The sequence below is a fragment of the Danio rerio genome, chromosome 11 (assembly GCF_049306965.1).
Source record: "Danio rerio strain Tuebingen ecotype United States chromosome 11, GRCz12tu, whole genome shotgun sequence".
Classification (NCBI taxonomy): Eukaryota; Metazoa; Chordata; class Actinopteri; order Cypriniformes; family Danionidae; genus Danio; species Danio rerio.
The window spans coordinates 25,148,952-25,174,135 of NC_133186.1; the positions used below are offsets into that span (position 1 = coordinate 25,148,952).

General features: G+C 36.7%; 1 protein-coding gene across 1 annotated transcript in view; it reads right to left on the reverse strand.

Moving 5' to 3' along the window:
• The window catches only part of atp2b4 (ATPase plasma membrane Ca2+ transporting 4), an 86,092-nt gene extending 62,262 nt beyond the window's left edge, over positions 1-23,830 (reverse strand). Inside the window, 1 exon segment of the mRNA NM_001077467.1 lies at positions 23,212-23,830. The gene's annotated coding sequence lies outside the window, so the exon portion shown is untranslated.
• Positions 23,831-25,184: the final 1,354 nt, after the last annotated feature.

A 25,184-nucleotide genomic window follows, 5' to 3' on the forward strand; every position in this document is an offset into this window, starting at 1 on the left:
TCAAGGCAACCATGCCTAGAGTTAGGCATGGGATGATAACCATTTTCAAGATATACCGCGGTTTGGAAAAGTCAAGGTTTTAAAACCGTTCCTAAGCTATGTGTACGATTTTTTTATGTACATTTTTTAAGACAACAGTATCTTCAGCAGAAAAAATATCCAAAGATGCTGTTTTATATGGTAAAGAAATTTGTGTTTTTGGAACTAAGGAAGACAGCATAAGTCAACATTTCATTTGAATTATTTAGCTTGACATGTTTACTGTTCCAAAATATTATAAATCTTTCAAACAATAAAATATATTGTTTTCAAAGGGCGAAAAAGTTAGTTTTTTACCCAGACATTTAAAAAGAATATATTTTAGAGCAGTAATCACAATACTTTGATACCGTAAATATTTTATCCAAGGTCATCATACAGTCAGAATCTTATACCGCCCCATGCCTAGTGTGAGTACCCCCAAAAAGTCTGAGGATCAGTATTGGAAAAAAAAAGCCATGCAGATCGGCCATCCTGGTGGCTCTTTTTGAATTAACATCTTGCCACTCTCATGACCTTTATGTCAAGTGTGTCTCTTCTTGATGTGTACTTGTTAAAGAAAATTGACTGCCAGACAGACTGGATGAACTTCAGATTCATTAAACAAAAAAGCAGTCAACACACATGCTGACATTCACGTTGTGCAAGGTCTGAGTGGCAGCCGAGCTTTAAAATAAAATGCCACAACAAATGTTGCGTAACCTCCCCGGCACCCCTAATCTCCTTTAACTAAACTCAAACATGCACACACATACATGCGAGTAACAAGCCTCAGGAAGAAGCAGAGGTTTAAAAAAAAGGCTCTAGCGCAAATATTTAGTATATGATGAAATGGGAACTGAAACTGTTTACGGAGCATAATAAAGCCTTCAGGAGCTATAGCAATCTCAAACACCAGCTGACGGATGCATTACTGCACTTGAGGAAGTATTCAGATACAACTCAAAGGCCAATCTCTTCAAAACTCCTGGGTAATAGTAATGGCAGATGAGTTGAATGTTTTGCCAAAAGGATAAATCAACATGACCTAGTTCGCCTAGTGTGGCACTCTTCTAACAGCTTGACATTGCTGCGTCTCACCTGAGTGATGACTATGAAAGCTTTGAAGTGAAGTGCTTTGAAATGCAACATCAGATGTGAAATTTCTCTTTTTTTAATTGGCAAGTTGTTAATGAACATCAGTGTTCACTGTGTGGTCTGTGTCAGATCTTCAACAGGTAAAGCTGGGATTTCAGAGTACATTCAATGGACTGGAATGTCTTTCAGATGCCTAACTGTGCTGTTTTAACATGACTTAAGAGGTATCAAAGGACATTAAATAATCATAATTTGAGAAACTGGGAAGCAAGGACAGAACTGACCTCAAAACATGCATCGAAATCAGAACATTACTGAAATAAATGAAATTAGGAACAAGCATGTTAACAATTGCTAAACAAATAATTGTTAAACAAATATTGAAGCAAACATTCTGAAAGTTTGAGAGCTTAAGAAAATATGCACCAATAACCTTGGAGTAAAAAAAAGCAGAGAACCACTGGACAAACTAGTTCCCTTCCATCATAATCAAGTTCTACACAGGAAGGCCATCATTATGCAGTGCAATGGTCAGTCTTCCTGGTTAATTTATGATAATAATAATAAAAAAGGTTAGAGGTCTCTCAATACAGTAAATAGTGTTCCTCATGCCATCTAATAATTGTTGCAGCTGTGCACCAGTATGGCAATTTTTGAAAACAGGTCTGGGTGATTGAGATCAGTAGTTAATCTCCCCCTAAGGCCAGAGGGTACTCTCAAGGAAACTCTACAAAGAAACCCAGGAAATCCTGTAGCAGTTGCGGAATAAATAAAAGATTTAACTGCCTGGATTGATTCAGCGTGACTAATAAACACACAACTATGGAATCATCTCACAGAAGGATTTTCAAGTTTGGAGTAAAACCATGTTATTATTTGTGCTATTTTCAAGTGCAGCCTTTACTACACAGAGCCCTAGCTGTTATTATAATAGCTGAACTATTATCTCAATGTCATTATAATGGGATTAATTTGTATTCGATTTTAAAACCAGTATTTGTGAAACGTATCAGTGTATTACAGCTCTGTGTAGTTTACTAGAGCCTGTTTTACTGACAAAATGCACATGAAAATCATTTATTAAAGTGCCCAGGCCTGCTTGTAAATAACATATGTAAAACAAAAACCTGTATTCCCAACCCATCACCAGAACAGGCTAATCGTTTTTGAGCTGTATACATCTAAAACATAACCTCAAAACATAACATCGAAGACAGTTTCTGAAGATTCAAGGCTGCCTGTAGGCCTGTCAAAACAAGGATTTTTTTGTTGTACAATACATTGTCATAGAAACTGTTGCGATAAGCGATTATTATTGACATTTTATTCCACTGATTATATAACTATAATCTAACAGCATAATAATGCAAACCATAAACACTTTAACATACGTATCAATTTTAAGGTTATTTAGATTCTACAAGTTGATGTTAAAAAGGAAAATGTGCCTTTTTAATACTCTTAAATGTCTTAATACATAAATGCCCAATTATAAACTCTGACAACAGTGAGGTAGAACGTAAATGTCAATGTAAAATGGCTTTAACGTTATTTAAGAATTTGAAAATATATATTGCAATGGAAAAAATTGAGGTCATCTCCAAGTATTGCACGAGTCAATATATATTTATAATTTTGACCAAGAAATTGCAGGAATATGATTCCAGCTTTATTTTATCTACTAACCAAGTTTGCTATGTATGAGGAAAATGACTTTAATCAACTTTGAAAAGCATCAGTAATGGTGCCAATGACTTTAATTCAAAACTCGCTGTTGTAATAACAACTGTATTTGTTTCTGGCTACTAAGCATAAGAAATTTGGAACCTCTGGTTTAAATTATTTAGCAAAATAAATTGTTCATTATGAAAAGAAAACACAAATCACTATCATTTAGTGTTGAAAATATGTGCACTACACAAAAAAATCAGACCAGGAATCACAGATATTCTCTGCTAATTGCAGCCTAGCGTAACTCACTGGTTATCACAGAAACAATGCTAAACAAATCCCAGAGTCATTATAATCACTTAATGTAGTCCAATAATGTTTTAATGAAGGCACTAATGCAGCATTCACAAACGAGCCTCGCTAATGGGCACAACCTCTTCATAAGAAAGTAAGCTCCATGTTTTCTATGGTTCTTTACAAGCTTTTCAGCATCATATCAGCTGATGGCCAACACTGAATGAACAAAGTGTCCCAAGGCAACAATAATGCAGACAATCCAGCATTATCCACAATCATTAGATGAACTCTATGAATCATGAGCCTGGTTTCTCTAAAGGTTTTTTTCTCCTTCACTTTTGTCAATTGGTGAAGTTTGTTCCTCGTCACTGGTTTGCTTGGTTTGGAACTTGTAAAGATGTGCTCTTCAGCAGTGAAATTCAAATCACACTGAACTGAACTTAATTGAACTTTACCTCTGAAAACTGAACTGACACAGTTTCAATTTCAATTCAATTTCTATTTCCTTGAACTTCTATGTTAAGCTGCTTTGACACAATCTATATCAGGGGTCACCAACCTTTTGGAAACTGAGAGCTACTTCTTGGGTACCGATTAGTGTGAAGGGCTACCAGTTATTAAATATCGCATTTTTCTTAATTTACTTTTAATTATTAGTTATTATTAATAATTAATAATATTCATCTATGTGAAGACATTGTTCATGTTAATGATTTCTCACAGTAGTTGTCAACAATGATTTAACAAGATAAATATCAATATGCAACACTTCTTTTGTCTGAAATTGTTTTAAAAGTTTATATATATATATATATATAAACTTGTAATTTTTAAATTTACACCAATGCAAGTGTGATTTAAAAAGAATACCTATAAAAATATTAGATGCAGCTTACTCATATGTGGTGCTATGGTGAGCTATTTTTAGAACAGGCCCGCGGGCAACTCATGTGAACTTGGCGGGCTACCCCACGGGCACCATGTTGACCCCTGATCTATATTGTAAAAGCGCTATAGGAATAAACATAAACTGACTTGAATTGAATCATGGAAAATGTTTGCACATAGTCTCAATCATGACGTTTCAAATGTTTTTTTTTAAGAACTAAAATATTCCATTTGTGACACCTCAGCAGTTTCCTCTCTCCATACCAGTGATGAAGAAACATTCCCTGCCAGGTCCAAGCATGTGACATGCAAGCCCGCAAGCTATGCATTTCATTCTCTTCCCCAATCCATGAGTTTCCCCTTCAGCTTCAAAGTTTCCCCTTGCCTCTTCAGCTAACATACCATGTCTTCGCTTAACGTAGTGCAAGCTCATGATCACAGCAGCTCGTGAAAATTATACCACCAGCAAAACATGTCTAAACACATTGCAACACTGCCTAGGATTTGCCTTTGCAATCAATGTGGCTCAGTTCACATCAACAGTCCTGCCAATAACTGGAATGAATGTCATGTGTTCTTGTCTAAAACACCCCCCCCCCCACATCTCTGCTTTTGCTCAACCATCTCTGCCTTCCAGAATTCCTCAGCCGAGCTTCTCTGTATCCACTGGGCCTGAGATGGATGGATGGAAGGAGTCTTGACAATGTCTACACATGTCACATTCGCTTCTTGTAAGGCCTGTTTTGCTCTGAAGGGAAAAACTATCTGAACATGCAGAAATCTTTGCAGGGTTATCTTCACTGACTGGAAAGCTCCGGCCGAGACTTCTTTTTATGCTACAAATTATTAGACAGCAACAGAGGCTTTTTAAACCAAATGTCAGCGGCTGTGAGCCTCGCAGACAGACACACACCCTTGTGACTTCTCTGTCTTTTGTTCCATACAGCAGGCCTATCTACATAGAAAAGCTTGAGCCCTGCTCTCAATGGACAACACCCAAAACGCAAACCCAACACCGAACATATAACTACAAAAAAAGCCTGACACTCCAAGACAAGTTTAACACCGTGACAGCTTTGGATCGAAACGCAATCTTTTCCTCCGAGGATCATCTCTACTGTGGATGGTCTTACAAACTGTCAAGAATGAAAGCTGTGTGTTAAAGCTCTGACAATACAACCCCAGTGAATAAACTCAACACAAAAGCAGAATCTTAGAGCTACAGTGACACCAGGGCTTATTTTCAATCTAATTAAATGTGGCATCTTTAATGTGAAATTCTTACATTTGACATTTTTTTTTTTGCAGAAGTATTAAATGACTAAAATAAATTATACTTTATACTAAAATCACCAGTAGGTGGCAACTCTCCATTAAATCATTTATTCAGTCTTCATCTACATTTCTAAATTAATTGGGGGGAGTCATTTATTCATTCATTCATTTTCTTGTCGGCTTAGTCCCTTTATTAATCCGGGTTCGCCACAGCGGAATGAACCGCCAACTTATCCAGCAAGTTTTTACGCAGCGGATGCCCTTCCAGCCGCAACCCATCTCTGGGAAATATCCACACACTCATTCACACAAACACTCATACACTACGGACAATTTAGCCTACCCAATTCACCTGTACCACATGTTTTTAGACTTTGGGGGAAACCGGAGCACCCGGAGCAAACCCACGCGAAGGGCAGGGAGAACATGCAAACTCCACACAGACCTTCTTGCTCTGAGGCGACAGCACTACCTACTGCGCCACTGCCTCGCCCTGGGGGAGTCAATTATTCATATATAAAAAAAACTAACAAAAAAAAAAGTTCACATTATTAAGAAACCATTTTAAAATGTTAATATAGTGCACAAGAAACCTCTATGGTCAATGCAGAAAACAGTATTTTTGTGTAATATATTGTGTGTGTGTGTTTTTTTTTTTTTGGAAAGATTATTACTTTTTACAAATAATTGTAACATTACAATTGTCCATACCGTCATCTTTAAAGAACTGAGAACACACTTGTTGGAAAACACGCACACAACACAATACAGGGCTGTATATAACCATTAAATTGCTGCATTTTAAGTGTCACTACCAATTATCAATAAACCAAACTCCTGCTACTCTCAAATCAAGCTCTAACAATCCGTTGAAGATGAAGCATTAAGTGCGAGTGATTTACATGTTAAGTCAATGCAAAGACGTGAATAGACATCATGTGGCACGATACTCGCAAATGATGCAATTCGCATGAGTTGAGCGTTTTGCGCGATTGATGCACGAATCGATTGAGTTGGAAAATCTGAACTCTGAATTAACCAATCAGGAGCTTTCTCTTATAGGGGCATGATTATGACATAGTGCCTGCTGTTGGTGTCCCGGGGGAAAATCCTCCTGCCAACACCAGACAACAGTTTATCAAACTGGGCTCGACTCAGTCAAAAGCACCGCTGAAAGCTTCCATTATCCAGGTTAAGTTTCTGGAAGAGTTGATGAACTCACAGAGATGGTTGCGCATCTGAATGGATCTAGTGGACTCAGACAAGGCTCCAAAAAAAATCAACGCTGTTTTTCAGCCCTGATAAAGCACAAACACATCTATTCATTCAATAAAAACCATGTTAACCATTTAGCAATGAAGCTAAAGTCATCGGAAAGACAGAAGCCCTGCCGATGACGCAAATCCACGTCTATTGTGAAGCAAATTTGACACACAAATGAAGCGGATTAGATGCACAAATGAAGCAAGTATACTCAAAATGTTCATACATCTATTTACACATAAATATTGTGATTTATTTGCGTGTTCAGAGTATGGTGTGAACACACCATAAAAGACGAAACTTATAAAAAGATTCATTTTCACATGCATTAAAAGATTCATTTTTATTCTACAGTTCACTTAGTAGCACAGAAGTGACACTGTGCCATTTTATCTTTTTTTTTTATATCATCTGTCTGTAAATTGGGGAAATCATAACAATTTATACATTTATATTCAAGGACAAAATGGCATGATGGCTTAAGGACTAAAACATGTCTCACAATAGCTGCCAAAGAAAGTCTGGTCTATTTTGATAATAGTAAAGTCTATCCTTTCTGTCATGAGGAGATGCACTCTTGTGATGCCTGAGAGGGAGGAGGTCAACAGTTGACACATCTGATCTCTGTTGTCTCTCGCTCTGTCATGACTTGGGATTGAGCCACGGGGAGCGTCCAAAAGACCTTAAGCTTGTTCAGTTGAAGGCCAGATGCAGCCTGTGAGCTCCCATCCATCTCGGGGTTTGTCTTTGACATCTGCAGGAAAATTGGCTGATAGGAGGCTTGACCGCAGAGCCGCCTCGCCCAATGTCAGCCAATGACCCTGTAGGAAATTCAATTCAAAGCAGTCCATCTTCTGGCAGTCGTTCTGTTCCACTGGATAAGATCAAACTCTGAGCTACATGAAACATGTATCATTTGCACTACAATGAATTGGAAAGGCTTCCACAAATTCGGTGGAGAGGTTAGGAATCCTCAGATGTCTGAAATAAACCATCTGGCTTAGAACAAGGCGCCTTTCTCCCCTGAGATGCTCCCCTCGCATAAATGCATGTCACAAGATGCTAGCATATGCAGAGCACACAAGTTTGACCACTTAGCAACTTCTGCACAAACACATAACATTTGGGAACCATAATGGGGCTTTTTTTTTTTTTTAAATGGGGGTAATGGAATTTCTTGTAAAGCCTATTTCTCAGTGGTGATGAGGACTGAAAACACACACAAATTCTTGTCTAACGCTAGGCGTATCTTACCACATTCTGCTATGCTGCTTGTCACACACAAAACCACATTAACAGTCTGCCTTACACAGCAGTGGAAAAAGTTTGAAAGGAGAAGGCAATCCACAAAGACTCCTTCTTCCCCTTCTCTCTCACATGGTCGCATTTCATTGCTTACTACAGCGGCTCTTGAATACTGAGACGTCTTGTGTTGAGGGCCAGTGTGTAGGTTTAGGAAACTTGTGCATTTTTGACCCATTTTACCCACCCTTTTCTGTCCACAGCCTCAACATTCACTACCAAACTATGAATATCTTGGGTGTGTCACATTGCATGGAACAACATCACGACATTTTCCACCCGTGACAAAGCCAAGATAGATGTGAAACTTCCCACAGCACCACAAGAGGAAAGTGGCTGATCAAATGATGAAGGAAAAAACAAAGAAATGTGGAAAAAACATTCCATTCATCACTTTGCTAAAATGTAGGGGGAGGGAAAGCGTTACTGTGGAGACTACCTGTCATCAGTGTGTCAAACAATAAGGTTTCAAAGGAAAACGTATTCTGTAAGCACTGAAAAAAACAATGTATTTCGATAAAACCCTCATCCTCTTGTGGGCCTGACAAACCACCTCTAGGACACACTCCTCCTGGCTTAATGCACCAGACATTTCATAAGAAACACTCCTATGCTTTACATGTTTGTTTATATAACTGCTATTTTCATTTATAGCACGTCTTTTTTGCATTGATATTTATTATCTCTTGTTCAAATACATTATGAATGGCAGCATCGCTAAATGTTTTCTTTGCTCTCTATTTCCACCTGGGGATACTCATCCGGAGGGCTCTAGAGCAGTGTTTCTCAACCACGCTCCTGGAGGACCACCAACACTGCATGTTTTGGATGTCTCCTTTATACATCACACACATTACAGGTTTTTCAGTCTCTGCTAACGAGTTGATGATTTGAATAAGGTGTGTTTGGTTAAAGAGATATGGAATATGTGCAGAGTTGGTGAACATTCAAGAACATGTTTGAGAAACAGTACTCTAGGGATTGTACAGTGCCATTGATGTGATCCAAGCCCTGTGAAGAGATGATGCCAACCATAGAGGATTTCTAGAGGTATCCATAACCCTGGACTTGGGCTGGACAATAATTCGATATCAATATATATATCGTGATTGAATTTTTTTCAATGATGGTGATATGAATTTCAAACAAATTTCCGGTATTTTGATATAAATTTGCATATATATATATATATATATATATATATATTTTTTTTTTTTTTTTTTTTTTTTTTTTTATTATATTTATAAATTCTTATACACGGTGTCATTTGTCACTGAGTGACGGTTAGTGCTCAGCCATCAGAAAGCTGCACATCAATGGATTTTCTCTTCAGTGTTCGGACTTTCAGCAATGAAAATTAAACTACACTGAACTGAACTAAACTGAACTTCAACTCTGAAAACTGACCTAACACAGCTTCAATTTCAATTCACTAGAACTTCAATGTAAATATAGAAATTTTTAACAATAGAAATAAAGACTAATTGAATTTAATAACCAAACAAGCTATTCCATCTTTGTGAAAAACATTGATTTTGCAACAGATATCACTGACAGACGTTTAGAAGGCATGATGAGACAGTATTTTGCACCCATTATAAGGAACAGCATAAACTAAATAATTAGTATTAAGTTTAAATATCATATTTTAGGTATCTGAGTTTTTTTTTGTATGATTATTATAGGGAACAAAAATGTTGTACTTTTTACTCCACTACATTTCCTTTTTTATGTTCATGAAAAAGATTAATGATAGAAGTTTTACAAATTTGGACTGACCTCTGTTCAATGACTATGTGATTTAAATTATCCATTCAGAGTGAGTCTCCAGTATATGCTTTATTGATTTTACTGTATAAAATCATCTGAACCGGTTTAAGCGTGTGAATGTGGTATCACGTGTTTTTCCTTGAGATTTCATGAATTATCAGTGTGGTTATTGAAGCACAAGTTTTGGTAATCAATTTTCTTTACAAAAGAAATAACAGTAATTGTTTGTGCTTTTATTAAGTAAACAAATCAAGTACTTTTGCACTTTCCCACTCAATACCAGAAAGGAGGATTTTATAATACTACTAGAGTAATATTGTAGTGGTGTATAGACAGAGCGATACCGTTTTCAAGGTATACCCTGATTTGGAGAAGTCAAGGTTTTTTTATTTACGTTATTTTGTTTTGTTTTGTTTTTTTAAGACAACAGTATCTCTAGCAGACAAGATGCCATTTTTAATTGTAAATAAATCTGTGTTTTAGAAACTAAATGAAGACAGCAGAAGTCAATGATTCATTTGAATTATTTAGCCTGACATCTTCGCTGTTCCAAAATATTTTTTAAATGTTTCTCAAAACAAAATGTATTGTTTTCAAAGAGGAAAAAAATGTGGTTGTTGTTTTTTTATCCAGACATTTAAAAAGAATATATTTTAGAGTAATCACAATACCATCAAACTGTGACATTTTTTTCCAAGGTTATCATACTATCAGAATTTTATACCAGCCCATGCATGTGTAGCTTTTAAAAAACTAAAGATTTAAGTGGTCCTCAGAAATAACAAAAATACATATATAAATAAATCTAATGAGAAGTAAAAGTGGATGATATGACCCCTTTGTCAGATTTGCAGCACAACTCCTTTAAGCAAAGGCTAGGTGAGGACAGGCTTCTTCAGCAATCATCATGCAGCACTGGTCAGCGGGCAGCCTTTAGTTCACAGATCCTAACACTGTAACCCCGCAAAAGACATTAGGGAGGGCCTCGATAGGAGGCATCATGCCCAAGAGTTTCCCACTTGGCGCAACGCCCAGCAACTAAATTAGAACCGTGCCTCTGCCAGGCACCTCTGAGACACAAACAACTACAACCAACTGGAGCACAGCAAAGAGCTGCAACAAAAAAATAAGAGAGAAAAACTCTGTAAACAACATTCTGTTGTCCCGACAAAGAAAATACAAAGAAAAGCAGAGACCTATAAATATACATCAAGCAAAGACAAGCAAACTTTTTTGAAATGCAAATAAGACATTGTCCACACAGCTTTCAAAGAATACTGAAACATGGATTGATGCGTTTCCACCATTTTTACCTTGGGTCTGTACTGTTGTACATGTACAACATGTGTAATTCATATTTATTTTATATATATATATATATATATATATATATATATATATATATATATATATATATATATATATATATATATATATATATATATATATATATATAATTTTATTTTTTTTGGTCAATCTATGCACTTATAAATAAAGACATTAAATTGAACTGTGTGTATAATTATGATGACAATGTTAATGTGCTGAAATTAAACCTGGCTTAAAAGCACTAGAAAATAAATGAACAAACTAAAACTGTGAATCTTAAACTTTACAAAAATTTAATTTGAGCTTTCAACTTTCTTTTTTTTCACATTATGGATGATGCAATAAACGTTACTTAAGCAAAGCATCTATTATAATAAACCTCGTCAACAATTTTATATAATCCTTTATGTAGGCCTATAAGTCAAAAGGCTATTTAAAGGGATGGTTCACCCAAAAATTAAATCTTTGTCATTATTTACTCACCATTCAAACCCGTTTCATTTCCTTCTTCTGTTGAACACAAAATAAGTTATTATGAAGCATGCTATTTGATGATACCCACTGACTTCCACTGTATTTTTTTTCCTTACTGCAGAGGTCATAGTTTATTTTTTATTTATTTATTTATTTATTTTTTTCAAACAAAAATATTCTGTGTTCAACAGAAGAAAGAAACTCAGGTTTAAACCACAAGCAAATGGTGAATTTTAATCATATTATTTTTAGGTGTACTGTTTCTTTAAGAAGCATCTTCTGGTGTACGCTGTAACAGAGACTGTTTATTCCAAAGACCCTCAACTGACTTGGTAATCGAGTCTCTTACCCTTGTCTCCTGAATCATTTCATTAGAAATCTGACATTATCTGTTTAATGGGCCTATAGGAGATTAATCTCTTTCACCCCACTTCTCTCTTTTCAGCCCCATCTCTTTCTAACTGCATCTCAAGGATATCTGACAGCTTTCATCTTTCACATGAAGGGGGAAAAGTGTTGGTCAGAAGAAGCCAGAGACAGATTTTTCACTGAGATTAAATGACTGATGAGGTAGTTAAACCATGAGGAATGGCGTATGTTGCTGACAGAGGATGAGCCCAGGCTTATTTCACTGTTTTTTTATGTATGTCAACAGCTTTGATTACAACACAGTGACACACAGCGAATCTCTCTTAATACAAATGGAATTAAATATGGGCCAATAATGACGAAAAAAAGTCGTGACACGTCTCACACCAGCTTTGGGCCTGCAATTACAGACGGTATAAATACACAAAATGCCCTGGGCCATTTCATTTGCCCTTGAAGAGTGCTACCTCTGAAGCTCTTGCTTGTCTGTTGCCGTTGATTCAGATGGCCGAATCACTAGCTAACTAACCACTCCAGGCTAACACCCTATTCAATTAGGACATTCTCTTCTGTAAATACACCACACGTGGGAACATGATGCATTTCAATATGACACATTGAATTGAAGCTCTGTGAGCCACCCTGCTTGGGAAATGGGAATTCTCTCTGCAAAGCGCTGTCGTTGCCATCATGTTCTTTTTCTATTTTATTTATATATTTATTTTTTTTATTCGATCTTCCACCCAGGCTTGAGTTATTGACTATGCCGCCCACCATGGCCCACAGTACAAGGCCAGCAGTGGAGGTTGAACGTGGGACCTGTCGATTGACTCTAACAGTTGCGCAGGGAGACATCAGTGATCGTTATGTAACTGCCATTGCTGCGTGGGCTGCAGGAGCAGCGCTATCATTCTGATAAAGCCAGGAAGGCTGCTGTCTCATTGAGCTAAGACCAGTTTCTCTTACTGTATTATGAGAAGCAGCAATAGAATCTTTTTAAAAAGGTGCATTTGATTTGATAATGTAAAAGCATATACACTCTTTAAAGGCGCAATTCACTGTTGCACATAAAGTACACAATATACAACCCAAATAAAGCCATATTTACATGCCGAATAAGCAGACTACAGCATTCCAGGGAAGTGAACTACTACATTTGTGAATATAAACAGGAATTTTCAACTGAAAAGTTAACTAGTCCAACAAATATGTGTAGTTAGTCTTATTATTTTTACATATGATGTGCTGGATCAAACTACATTGAATTACAGCATTCACTTACTTGGCTTCAGCCAGCATGAAATAATCTGAATCAATGAGCAATGAGTTCAAACTGGTTTTACATACAAAGTGGTGTATACACAATATTCTTCAAATAAAAACTTTTTTTTCCTGACAAGGGGAAAGCAGTTGCACATTATCACTTTGTGTATATGAAAAGTAGCTGTACAGACAAAAAGTAATAAAAAAGCACACACAAAAAAAGCACCAACTACACAAGGGCTGGGCCAATAAACAATATTATATCAAATCACGATACAACTTATGTCAACAAAATTTATAAGCTCTGGATTTTTTTTACTCTATATCAGGGGTGGGGAGCCTATGGCTTGGGAGCCACATGTGGCTCTTTGACCAAAAATATGTGGCTCTCCAGCTGTCTCTAACTCTAATTGTCACTAGAAATCAGTTTCCTATTAAAAATACTATTACAATTTCCTATATATTGTATTTTCTACAGCAAAAGAACTCAGTTTACAATAAAAAGACGTTTTAACCAATGCGCATATGTGGTTGAACTTGAATCGCAACACCAATAAAGGGCAAGCAACTAACATTTCTATGGTAACCTCACGCATGTAAATTCAAACGACATTCATGAGTGGCGATGGCAAAAAGAAAATTATTTATAAATTGTCCTTTGTTCATACATTGTAATGCATCATATTTGTTTATTTTTGAGTTGTGCATGGACATAAATAAAGGTTTTGTTAATAAATAAATAATGGTTTGGTTATATACACACACCCCAAACGGCTCTTTAAAAAAATGCATTTGATAAAAAAAATAAAAATCAGAATTGACTTTTTGCTGAATAAAGGTTCCCGACCTCTGCTCTATTTTGATCTAAGATCAAATCACACAGCATAAACGTTCAACAATGGGAATCTAAAAGTGTGCTGATATTAGAGGCATACCAAATTTTCTGCCACCAAAAATTTGTTAGCTGAAAATGTTATGCCATTTAATGGACCCTCAAATTTTTGTGGCATCAGTCATTAGCTACATTTCCACACACCTATTTTTATGAGCAGTTTGGATATGCACATAAAAAACAGTTGATGCAAACGCCAAGATGCACATCGATTTTGAATATGCGCATAACTAGGACAAACTTTTTATTAGTTAAAAAAGATCTGCATAAACTATGATGGAAACACTTTTACCGAACAAATTCCAGTATGCACATAAAAAAAAAAAGTCATGTGATGATATAAATATGTGTGAATGGATAAACCAGCAGGCTGAGCATATTGTAAAACATCTAAAATGTTGTTTTTTTTTTCATTCTAAAATGCCTTGCTGTTAAAGTATTAGTGTTTTTATATTAATGACCTCCGAAATCAAGGGTGTCTGTCCTACGCATTTCACACCTTCAAACGCCACTGAGCGTTCACCGTGTGTTAGGATAACATTTATTAATCTATCAAATGAAGCATCTCCTATCCGCAGCAAATTAGTTTTTTCTTGTTGATATTTGGCGCCAGGATCAGGAAGTGGTGTTTTTGTTTGCTTTGAAAGGGTTGCTTTATTCACACATCTTTTATACGGTATTCCAGTTTTGCGTGAAAAGTTCATTTACATTTTTGAATGGAAACATAGCTGTACTCTTTTAAAACTGAAAGCATTAACAACTTATACTGAAATATATATTGTTATTGTTCAATATAGGAAATAAATTATAATTTTTGCCATATCGCCCAGCCCTAAACTACACATTGTTTAAATGCATTCTATCCATAAAGACACTGACAAAGGATATACTATTGTCAAGTGTCATTCTGAATTTTCCCAACTCGAACAGGCCTAAAATTTCATTAGCCATATAGACAACCAGTTCTTCAACAAGATGATAACCAGGCATAATTGTTATGTCAGTTTGACTTGGCATTCATTTCAATCATTTTTTCTTGTACTTTTAGAATTTATTTGCTTGATGGTAAAGCCAAACTTTGTTAAACCCAATATGTGAACAACCTTGTAAACAACAACGGAGCACATATAGCAGAATCTGTTCTTGCTTCTTGGCATGTGGTTGTCTGTCACAAGACGCCAAGCTTTATTTGAGCATGCTTCCCTGCTGTGTCCCGTCATTGTATTTGTTGTGTCATGTTTCAGATGTGTATTTAAAAATGGCACTTCCTGTATTTTTGATCCCTTGTCTTGTTGCACACTTGGTGCCAATTCTCCGGTACCCTTATGGCATTATCCTTAAGCAATACGGTTCGGTGAAGTATGCATTTGTCTGTTTCCACTGTCAAAGAAAAAAAGAGAACAAAAAAAGAGAACTGTACTATTCCATTTTTTGTCATTTTCCAAAGGGTACCAACCACAACATAACGATACCAAAAGATTGAAACTAGACTCACAGAACGCTATTGGTTTACTCAGAATAGTTACCAGCGCCTGCCAGAAAAACTACACCACAGGAAGACCCTTTTTTAAAAACACTGCAGAGACATGGAACTGCAATAATAATAATGACCCCATCTTAAACTAATCTTTTTGTCATACTGTGACAGAGCCATATGCCAAACGCAAAAAACTGATTTTTTTGTATGTCCTCTATTGTTGTTTATTCGTGGAAAGTGCGAGTGACTCCACTCTTGCTCTATTTGCTTGTGCTTACCATGGATCCATCCATCTTTAAAGTAATATTGAGTTTATGACAATAACTTACAAGAGCTTATTGAAGTGCTTCTCACATCCTTTTAGAAACAGAGTGGACAAACACTGAAGTAAAGCATTAAAAAACGGCTGAGCAAATGAATTTTTCAGCAATCTAAAACAGGACTAACCTGATTTTTAAATTATTAATATAACATATTGTACAATTATATGAAATCAGAATGATGAAACGACTGTTTAACAAGCAGTTACAGGTTAAGAATACAAGTGCAGGTGAGAGGTTAGTTCTTGTTGTACGTGTACTGTATTTGAACACAAATAGAGACTATGCATGTTTAGTATATCTCCGTAATTGGTAACATTTCACAGATATTAAGGGTCTGCATGTATTCATATGTTTCACAATTACAGAACTTCAGTAATTTGCATAAGAACTGAACTGCAGCGATCATCAATTCCTGTTCCACAAAAAGATTATCAATTAATATTTGCACACAAGTATTAATCTATATAAATCATCTTTTTGTGTAAAGTGATATATGTGAATAAATGCCCTGTATGACTTTTCCTTAAACTAAAATGAATGAAAACCAATCTCAGTGAAGATCCAAGACTGATAATGGTGACCAGCACCAAACTATATTGTACTCTACTGAACTGTTTGCTCAGTGAAGGCTCCAAAAAATGCAAGTTTTGCTTATTTGGTACCTATGACACTGGAAACGTAAAATAAATCAATAATCTGTATCGTAGCTACCTACTGCTAAAATGCATTGAGTGTTGAAACTGAAAGGATATCAACTTACACCAACATTTATTCAAATTTGTTTATAAGTACTGAGAATTTTTTTATTTTATTTACTTTAACTCTGAAATTGTACTTTGCTGTTGTTAGCTACTAGATTGAGTGTCTCTGCCAATACCATTAGTTAACTTTTTCAGCAAGACACTCCTCATATAGCCGCATGTGGAGCTTTCTTAGGTGCTGGTTGCTGTATTTTCTCATGCTGAGGCAACAATTCCACGACAGCTCTTACAAATTACCTGTTTTTGTTCGGTGTCTGTGACTTTGAAACCAAAATGTTCCCATATTACTGATGTCCTGTTTTTCTTTGATATGAATGTCTATTATTGCTTCTGAAGTGGCAGAAGTCATCATCCCACTTGTCCGAGCTTTTTCTGTTTGTTTGTTTTATTGTGGGCTTTCCGCATAGTTCGGTTGCACAATTCTGATTGGACCGAACGAAAGTGTGCTCACTCAATTGGCTAGTGAGACTATCTCACACAGACGGCAGTCACGCATTTGCTCTGGGTGGGGGAAATTATTTAATACATATAAATTTTATAATCGTAGCCTCTTGCAATTTGCTGATCGCAAAGTTCCAAATTGTGGACCCCCACCCCACTCCACTCTTAAGTTTCCTGAACTGGTCAATTCTGTTGTTACTTTCGGGTCGTGGGTGGTGTGAGTTTTGTTTGCAAAGAGTGTCAAGTTCAACTCAACTTGGTCTTCACATAGATGCATACAAAAAAATATTTATGTACATATATGCATGCAGTTTTATTTTCATTCGTCAAAACAGTGAAGCATTTAAATCTTTAAATCTTACTGATCCAAAACTTCGCAATAGTCTGATATTCCTGTTTGATTGGGCATTCTTCATCTGTCAAGTATGACAACCAATTTGCTATACAATAATACGCAGGCATCCAATGTTGCACTGTGATTACATAAAGCAAAAGCAGAGTCTGGAAACACATACTCTATGGAAACCCACATAGGTACTCAGTTATGGTATCTGTCATGTACACAGACACACACTATCTTAGCTTACTAAGTTGATGCAACTGCAAGCACAGTTAAAGATTGTTAGATAACCAGCAATCACTCACACTCAAATATCACCATACACACCAACACACCCCTTGTATTGCATTAAACATCAAACAGGGTGGGAGGGTGAAAGATAAATAGAGACAGAAACAAAAGGGAGGGAAAGAGTAATGGAGTGAATGAATGAAGGCGAGATGCAAAAAGCAAGATAGCACATCTTCAGAATAGCCAGTTAGATGGAGAGTGGGTGATGGAGGTAAAACCATGCTCCACTAGTTTGCAGTGATAACAACACAAGTGTTGAAGCTTGCTGTGATTGGAACGTACAAATAAAAAAGCATGTTTGTTTTTCCAGGCGAACGCATATGAGCATCTGTTACAGGGAGGCCCCCCTCTTTATCTCTGTCAGCAGAGATCTTTCTCCTGCCATTGCATGCCGGGCAACCTCACATCCACATGCATCCATGCACTGCGGATCCCCGCAGCTAATGCAAAACGACTTATTTATACATTTAATTGTGAATTCAACATTTCACACAAGCTGAGCCAATGAGACTCGCAGCATCCCTGCAAGGTTCGTTGGTCGCGCTGTTCTGCCGTCAAACTTGAACACGCACACCACTCCGTCTTAATGGGGAGAGGAAAACAAAAGTCAGACGCTAAGAATCATCTGACCTCTGTAATTAGACTGCCAAACCTTGTACAAATGTTCTTCTATTTAACATTGCCAATGTCATAAATGCAAGCAAACTACAGGTAAAGCAATGCATCAGAAATATTATTAGCTTAATAAAAAAGGACTAAATTCTTAAACACTAATTGCAATTAAGCATTTGTCCCATTAATTCAAAAACATCTTTCATAGAAACACATCTGATTAAAACAAAACTGCTGGTAAATTTTATATTACAAGTGTCATCAATCTATTTAGCTTACACACAAGACCTATAAAGTAATTACAGTAAAACATTTTATTCCTGTGGTCCCCAACCATTTTATCACCATGTACTGGTCAACGTTTGACAGTTTTACCACAGCCCAAGGCTGGGTTTACGTAGATTGCTAGGTGATCATGAGCTATTTTCTCAGAGGATGACAAGCAGACAAAACATTGCTGCAACTCTGATACAAGTTTTAATCAAGGAGAAAATGTAAAACCACTGCAATGTTTGTATAAGATCATTAGTCTTTTAGCACAGGCATGCTGGCATGCTGGATTCACCTGATTTGTTGACAAATGAATCCATTCCTAGGTAGTTCATGGGTCCTTCACTGGGCTTTTCCCCTTTACAAAGAAACTTTCAAAATATGTCTGTTTATACTCTTTTTGCTAGCTTGTGGGATAATTTTGGCGCTGAAGTGACCAAGATGTAACTGAGAAAATACGGTCATTTTTCAAGATAAAAGATTTTTTTAAATGAAAGATTGTTCAGACTTGGATAATAAATAAAACAGAAACAATTAATGATTTATTGTGTGGACAGGTACCAATTTATCCACAGAGCGGTACCCGTTAGCGATGGGTTGTTCTTGAACGGTTTGTTCATTTTGAACCAATCTTTTATGTGACTCGAGTACGATGAGTCCTCTCAGGGAGTGATTGTTCATTCGCGCACATTTTTGCAGGTAAAGAAGATTATTTAATTTTTCGAGTCCTCTATCGGGTTTGAGTCATTTGTTTATTACGTGAAAGACAGAAGCCAATCATATGCATTTAGAGCTGGAAAAAGATTTGACCGGTTCAATTCTCAAGTCCTCGTTTTGAGTCGTTTGTTTATCATGTGAACGACAGAAGCCATTCAAGCCAATCATATGCATTTAAAGCCGGAAAAAGATTTTCCATTCATTTCTTGAGTCATCTCTTTACACACTGTCATATGATAAACGAACGACTCAAAAAACGGAAGACTTTAATGGTGAACATCATGGGTGTTTCCAGCTCAGACTGTATGCATTGGTTAAGCTTAAATGGGACGGTCAGTGTCAGGTGAATGAACGACTCAAATTTGAAGACATGCCAGAAGAGGTAGCTAATCATAGAAAACACCAGGTAAACAATAAAGGAATATTTTCTTTTTTTTAGTTGCATTATATATTAGCATTCTAGTTATGCCTTTTATGTAGAGTGATTAACGTTTGGCCTAGTTGTAGATGTGTTTGGAAGCATCTCGTAACATTTTAATGTTATTTTAGCAAATTGAACGAAATGACCCAAAAAAGACTCAGTAGCCAAGGGGTTAAGAACCACTGATTTATTCCACTGAAAGCCCAAAAAAGTAGTAGTAGTGCTGTATTTCATTTTTAACTTTTTTAGATGGTAATTGCTTCTCATTGAAAAAAATGTACAAAAAGAAAAAAAGAAAAGAAAAAATAAATAAATAAAAATAAAAAAAACGGATTAAAGGCCCTTATAGTCCTAACTTACTGCAAAATATATATATAAATATATACATACAAACATATATATATATATATATATATATATATATATATATATATATATATATATATATATATATATATATGTTTGTATGTTACTAAAGCACATTTTGATGAGAAGTGTTACTAATATGCCACAGCATGCAAACACATCTACTTCTACTAATGAAGGCATAACGTTCCATTTCAGCAAAATTCAACAGGTACATCCCCCACAATGTTTCACGCTAAACAAGACCCCACAGCTCATTAACCGTCTCTAGTCATGTTTTCAACACAACAGTCTGAGCTGGTGGATATAGTTATCCCATTTATAGCCAGCAGTCACACAAGGGAGACCTGAGTCATGGTATAGGCTGAAGTTACCACCAGCACCCATGATCATGTCTGACGAGGGAGGCTGAACAGTACAACTCTCCCCTAATTAGAGAGAACAGATGCTCTGCAGGGTAAACACAGCTTGATATGCACAACAATAAATTGCATCAGTCGGCTGGAGTAATCACTAGAGAAGAAAACTTCTCGATAGCTCCAAACACCCCCACCCTACAGGTTATGTAAAGTTTAAAGCATGCACAATCACGCCCACTCAGATATGAATGCATAAGTAGTATTGTTCAGTTGCGCTATCTGCTTACTCACGTCTTCAAGCTGCTCTTCATAATTGCTTATGAATTCTCCTGAAACGTTAACGGCAGTTGTTCAAATGCACATAACGCTTCGCATTTAAATGGCCATTGTTTGCAAATCTATCAGATGACACCATGATCTCCGCGAGTTTGTCACTTTCATTTGGTTAACAACAGTCCTTCAGCCATTTTCATGGATTACGGTGGATCTGCAGGGATAAGCTTAAATGTGATCACAGCATATTTCATAATGACTGACCTTTCTCTTGTGATTATTTTGTGGGCATACTAAACGTATCCCAGAACATTCTGCAAAATAAATAGTGTTCACACAAGCAGAAGATTACAAGTGAACATTCCCCTGTGTGCCATTAAACAAAAAGATGGCTTTCCAGCTTCCACACAAGGAGACTTTACAATTATAGCATGGTTAACGAACTACTTGGATTTGTGTACAAAGGCCCTGATATACTCTGGAAGATTTTTTTCTTCATTTTTCACTAAGGGCATTGGTCTCAAACTCGATAGCTGGAGGGCCGTAGCTCTGCACAGTTTTTCCTCCAACCCTAATCAAACACAGTTGATTAAACTAATCAAGACTACTAGAGACTTTTAAGCAGGAATGAGTTGGAGGTGTTTGGAGCTAAACTGTGCAGAGCTGCGGCCCTCCAGGAATTGAGTTTGAGACCATTGACTAGGAGGCAAGAGGTAGTTTAAAATATCGAAGCAGTGTTGGTGAATATTACAATGCTGTCCAAACTTCTCAGAGCAGTGTTTCGAGGACTATGGATGTGCGCACGTTTTGCTCTCAATAACATAATACATAAAACTGCAGTTAAGACAATAGACTAAACAGAGAATTTTATTTTTAATTTACAATAGTCCAAAAACGCACAGCAGCAGACCACACCACACCTTACCTATCCACTATTTTAGGGGTTCCCAAACTTTTTAGCCCGCAACTCCCAAAATAGCAATGCCAGTGACTTATACAGTGGTTATACATACACAAACCTTGCAAGCAAAGGCACGCGCGCACACACACTAATAAGCCCAAGTCTAGTTTACATTTGATTTTGTAGAACGCCACCCAGAGATCATTCTCCATGTTCAGTTGTGGCCTGTATTTATTTTTAATGTATGCGAGTGCTGTAAAAGTTTAACTTGGTGCCATAAAATAAATATCCTGCACCTGACGATATTGCTGTCTTTAATAAAACGTTAATGACCCCAGGAGTCACAACACATGCATGTTGTTTTTTTAAACGTAACTATTAACTACTATTATGAATTTCTGTGGGCTATGGATAAGATATGCTCATTTAAATAGTTTAATAAAATTTATTTACTTTCTGGAAAGCACCATGTGATTCCTGAGGGGTCCCTACCCCCACCACTTTGGGAACCACTGCACTAGTTAGTCAATGAGAATATTTCTGGAAAACGGCAATCCAATTCAATCTAATTTTGTTTGAAATGACATCACGCCATGAAATCAAATGAAATTACATCAGACATCATGCCTTTCTTCAATTTGACTTGAAGCATTTTAGACATTTTAGCTACAGAATTCCTACAAAACGTTGCACTATATCTGGGAAAATAGGATATTAAACATATCCTGACCTTTATGAGTCAAATGTTCTCAAGAGATTCATGTTTGTACATAATGCACAAAGCACACAAAGGACGTTTGTCAACATGACACCATAATCAGTCTCAATAAGGAAAAACAAACAATGGAAGTCAGTTACTGAAGCACCCCAACGTGCTAAAAACTTATTTTATGCATTACACCTTTTTAACAGCAAACTGTTAAAGTGGGTAATGTCGTGTTTTAAGCTCATTTCAGCACCTCTCAGACTGTCACGACTGCAAGTCACGGTTTTCATCTCTTCAGGCAGCTGAAGCCAACAATCACAAAGGAACCTGAAGGTGACGAAGAACTTCAAACCCCTGAAATCATACACGAATGTCCATACTTAGATATAACCCAAAACAAAAAAAAAAGCATGTGTGCCTCGAGTTCGTCTCTTTCTGACACATCCGGGCAGGTTTTGATCTCCTCACAGGACAGAGCATCGAGCTCCTGACTGGGAACAAATTGCAGGGTTTCCCCTTCGACGCAATAGCGCGAGGACACACCCAGAGAGGCGCGAACGAGGCGCGGTGGACGTTACTCAAGGGGGTGACGTCAGAGGATCGACTGATTACCTCTTCATCAATCAGCAAGAGAGCCTCTTTGCTCTTCACATAAGATGTACCCATTCATATATGCCCATTAAAACCATCCTATTAGCCAGTAGAGCAAAACGTGCACTTCTCAACGTTATATGACTGCGGTGTCAGGAATGGTGGTGGAGTGACATTAAATCACACATAAAATCAATTGCGAAAAAAATAGGGGTTAAATGCAGCAGTTATGTGCATTACCACTAGCAAACGAATAAATTGCTCGAGGCGCAAAAAATGAACACTTGTAACAGGCAAAACATGTCTCGTGAGCAAATACGGCGAGGTTCAGAAGAAGAGCACAACAGATTACAAGATGGAACATGCACACGCACACCTGTGGATGGCAAAACATAAGAAGGAAACAAGGTTAAATAAACAGAATAAGAAAACAACAAGATTGAACAAACCTACCTTAAGGCTGGAGGGTTGTCAGAAAGAGTGAATGCCACACATGGGACGTTCCTCCTCATTCAGTGCATCGAGAAACAAGCCTTCTCCTCAAAAACAAGCCCTCTCTTCAAAACTCCCAATGATGAAAGACGCAAAAGGTCTCTAAGTAAACGCTTACACGGATAGGCAATGTCTTTCGTCGCTTGCAAACCGTGTTTGTTTACTCTGCATCTGGAAAGTAACTTTGGAATTGGTGCCAGTCAACCAGCAGGATGGAATTATCGTTAGTCGCCTTTCCTACATTTAAAATGCGACCTCCGAGTTAAGTCTAAAACACGTAGAAACTTCTTATCACGAGGTTTAGAAGTAAAAAGCCCGTCTGCTCGAATCCAATCCAACAGCCTTTTCTTGTCCAGAGAAAAAGGGAAATAATCACAAAAGAGATAGAGGTATGTTCCGCGTTGGTTACGGAACGCAAACGCAACAGATCCAAGTTTTGTTTGGTTTTAAATCTTGTTTTCTGCGTGTTAACTGCTCTGTTTGTTTCGCCGCCGTTTAACCGCCGGGAAAAGTGCGGATAAACGCAACCTTTCACCGCGCGACGAAAAAGACAGTTTCAATCACTGGTTGCCGTGGCTGGAAATCGAAAGAGGGAAGATAGAGATTCAGTCTGAGGGTAGGGAGAGCTGCGGCGGAGAGAGGGAGGGAGGGATCAGTCATTTAAGGTGGATCATAAGGAATATCGCAGCAAATGAATGGTCGGATCCTGGAATTCCCGACACCCCGAGTTGCTAGACAGGATATATTATAAAGAGAGAAATGTGACTATAAAGCGCAGTGGTGCGACAGTGTGTGAAGTATTGATTTGTTATTTTGATGGCTTGTTGGGTTTGCAGATAGGTGAAGAGTCTTTTTTTTTGTTTGTTTTTGTTTTTCAATAGCGTTGTTTTTTTCCCCAAATTTCTGTTTAACGGAGAGTATATTTTTTTCAACACATTTCTAACCACAATAGTTTTAATAACTCATTTCTAATAACTGCTTTATTTTATCTTTGCCATGATGACAGTAAATAATATTTAAGTAGATATTTTTCAAGACACTTCTATATTGCTTGATATTTAAAGGCCTAAGGTTAACAAGGCAGGTTAGGGTAATTAGGTAAGTTGTTGTGCAACGATGGTTTGTTCTGTAGACTATCGAAAAACATATAGGCCTAGCTTAAAAGGGCTAACGTTAATAATTTTAACCTTAATTTTTTTTTTCAAAAATTAAAAAATGATTTTATTCTCATCGAAATAAAACAATTAAGACTTTCATCAGAAGAAAACATATTATCAGACATAGTGTGAAAATATCCTTGCTCTGTTAAACATAATTTGGGAAATATTTAAAAAAGAAAAAAATCAAAGGGGGCTTATGATTCTGACGTAAAATGTATATAAGTACATCTCACTCAATTCTATCTTTTAAATTAATATTTTTAATGTGAAGCTACACAATATTATATATGTGCATATACATTTGATTAGTCAGTACTAAAGCCAAATCTTTTTTTTTAATGCACCAAAACACATTGTCTATATTCCCTGAGAAATGGATAAAAATATTAATTGAATTTAATGTATTTTTAAAGTTAATTAACAACAAAATAAATTGAGCTTGGCACTATAACAAGCTAGTTTTTTTTTTTTTCAAATCTCTAAAACACATGTTCTTTTAAAAAAAGGATTCACTAACAAGTTTCAACTGAAGGACTACAACTACCACAAGGATTCAAGTTTGCATATTTGATGTGACAGATGACTAGGCCCACACGGAATCTGCGCGCGCAGAATTTTCCGCAGATTTTCCGCAGATTTCTGCAGATTTTTAGCCCATTATTAATTCTGTTTATTTACTTGAGTAAATGTGTAAATCTGAATTTATTCAGTTTTTATACAGTAATTTATTGCTTTTTATTTAGTATATTAAGATTTTAGTTATGATACTCCGCT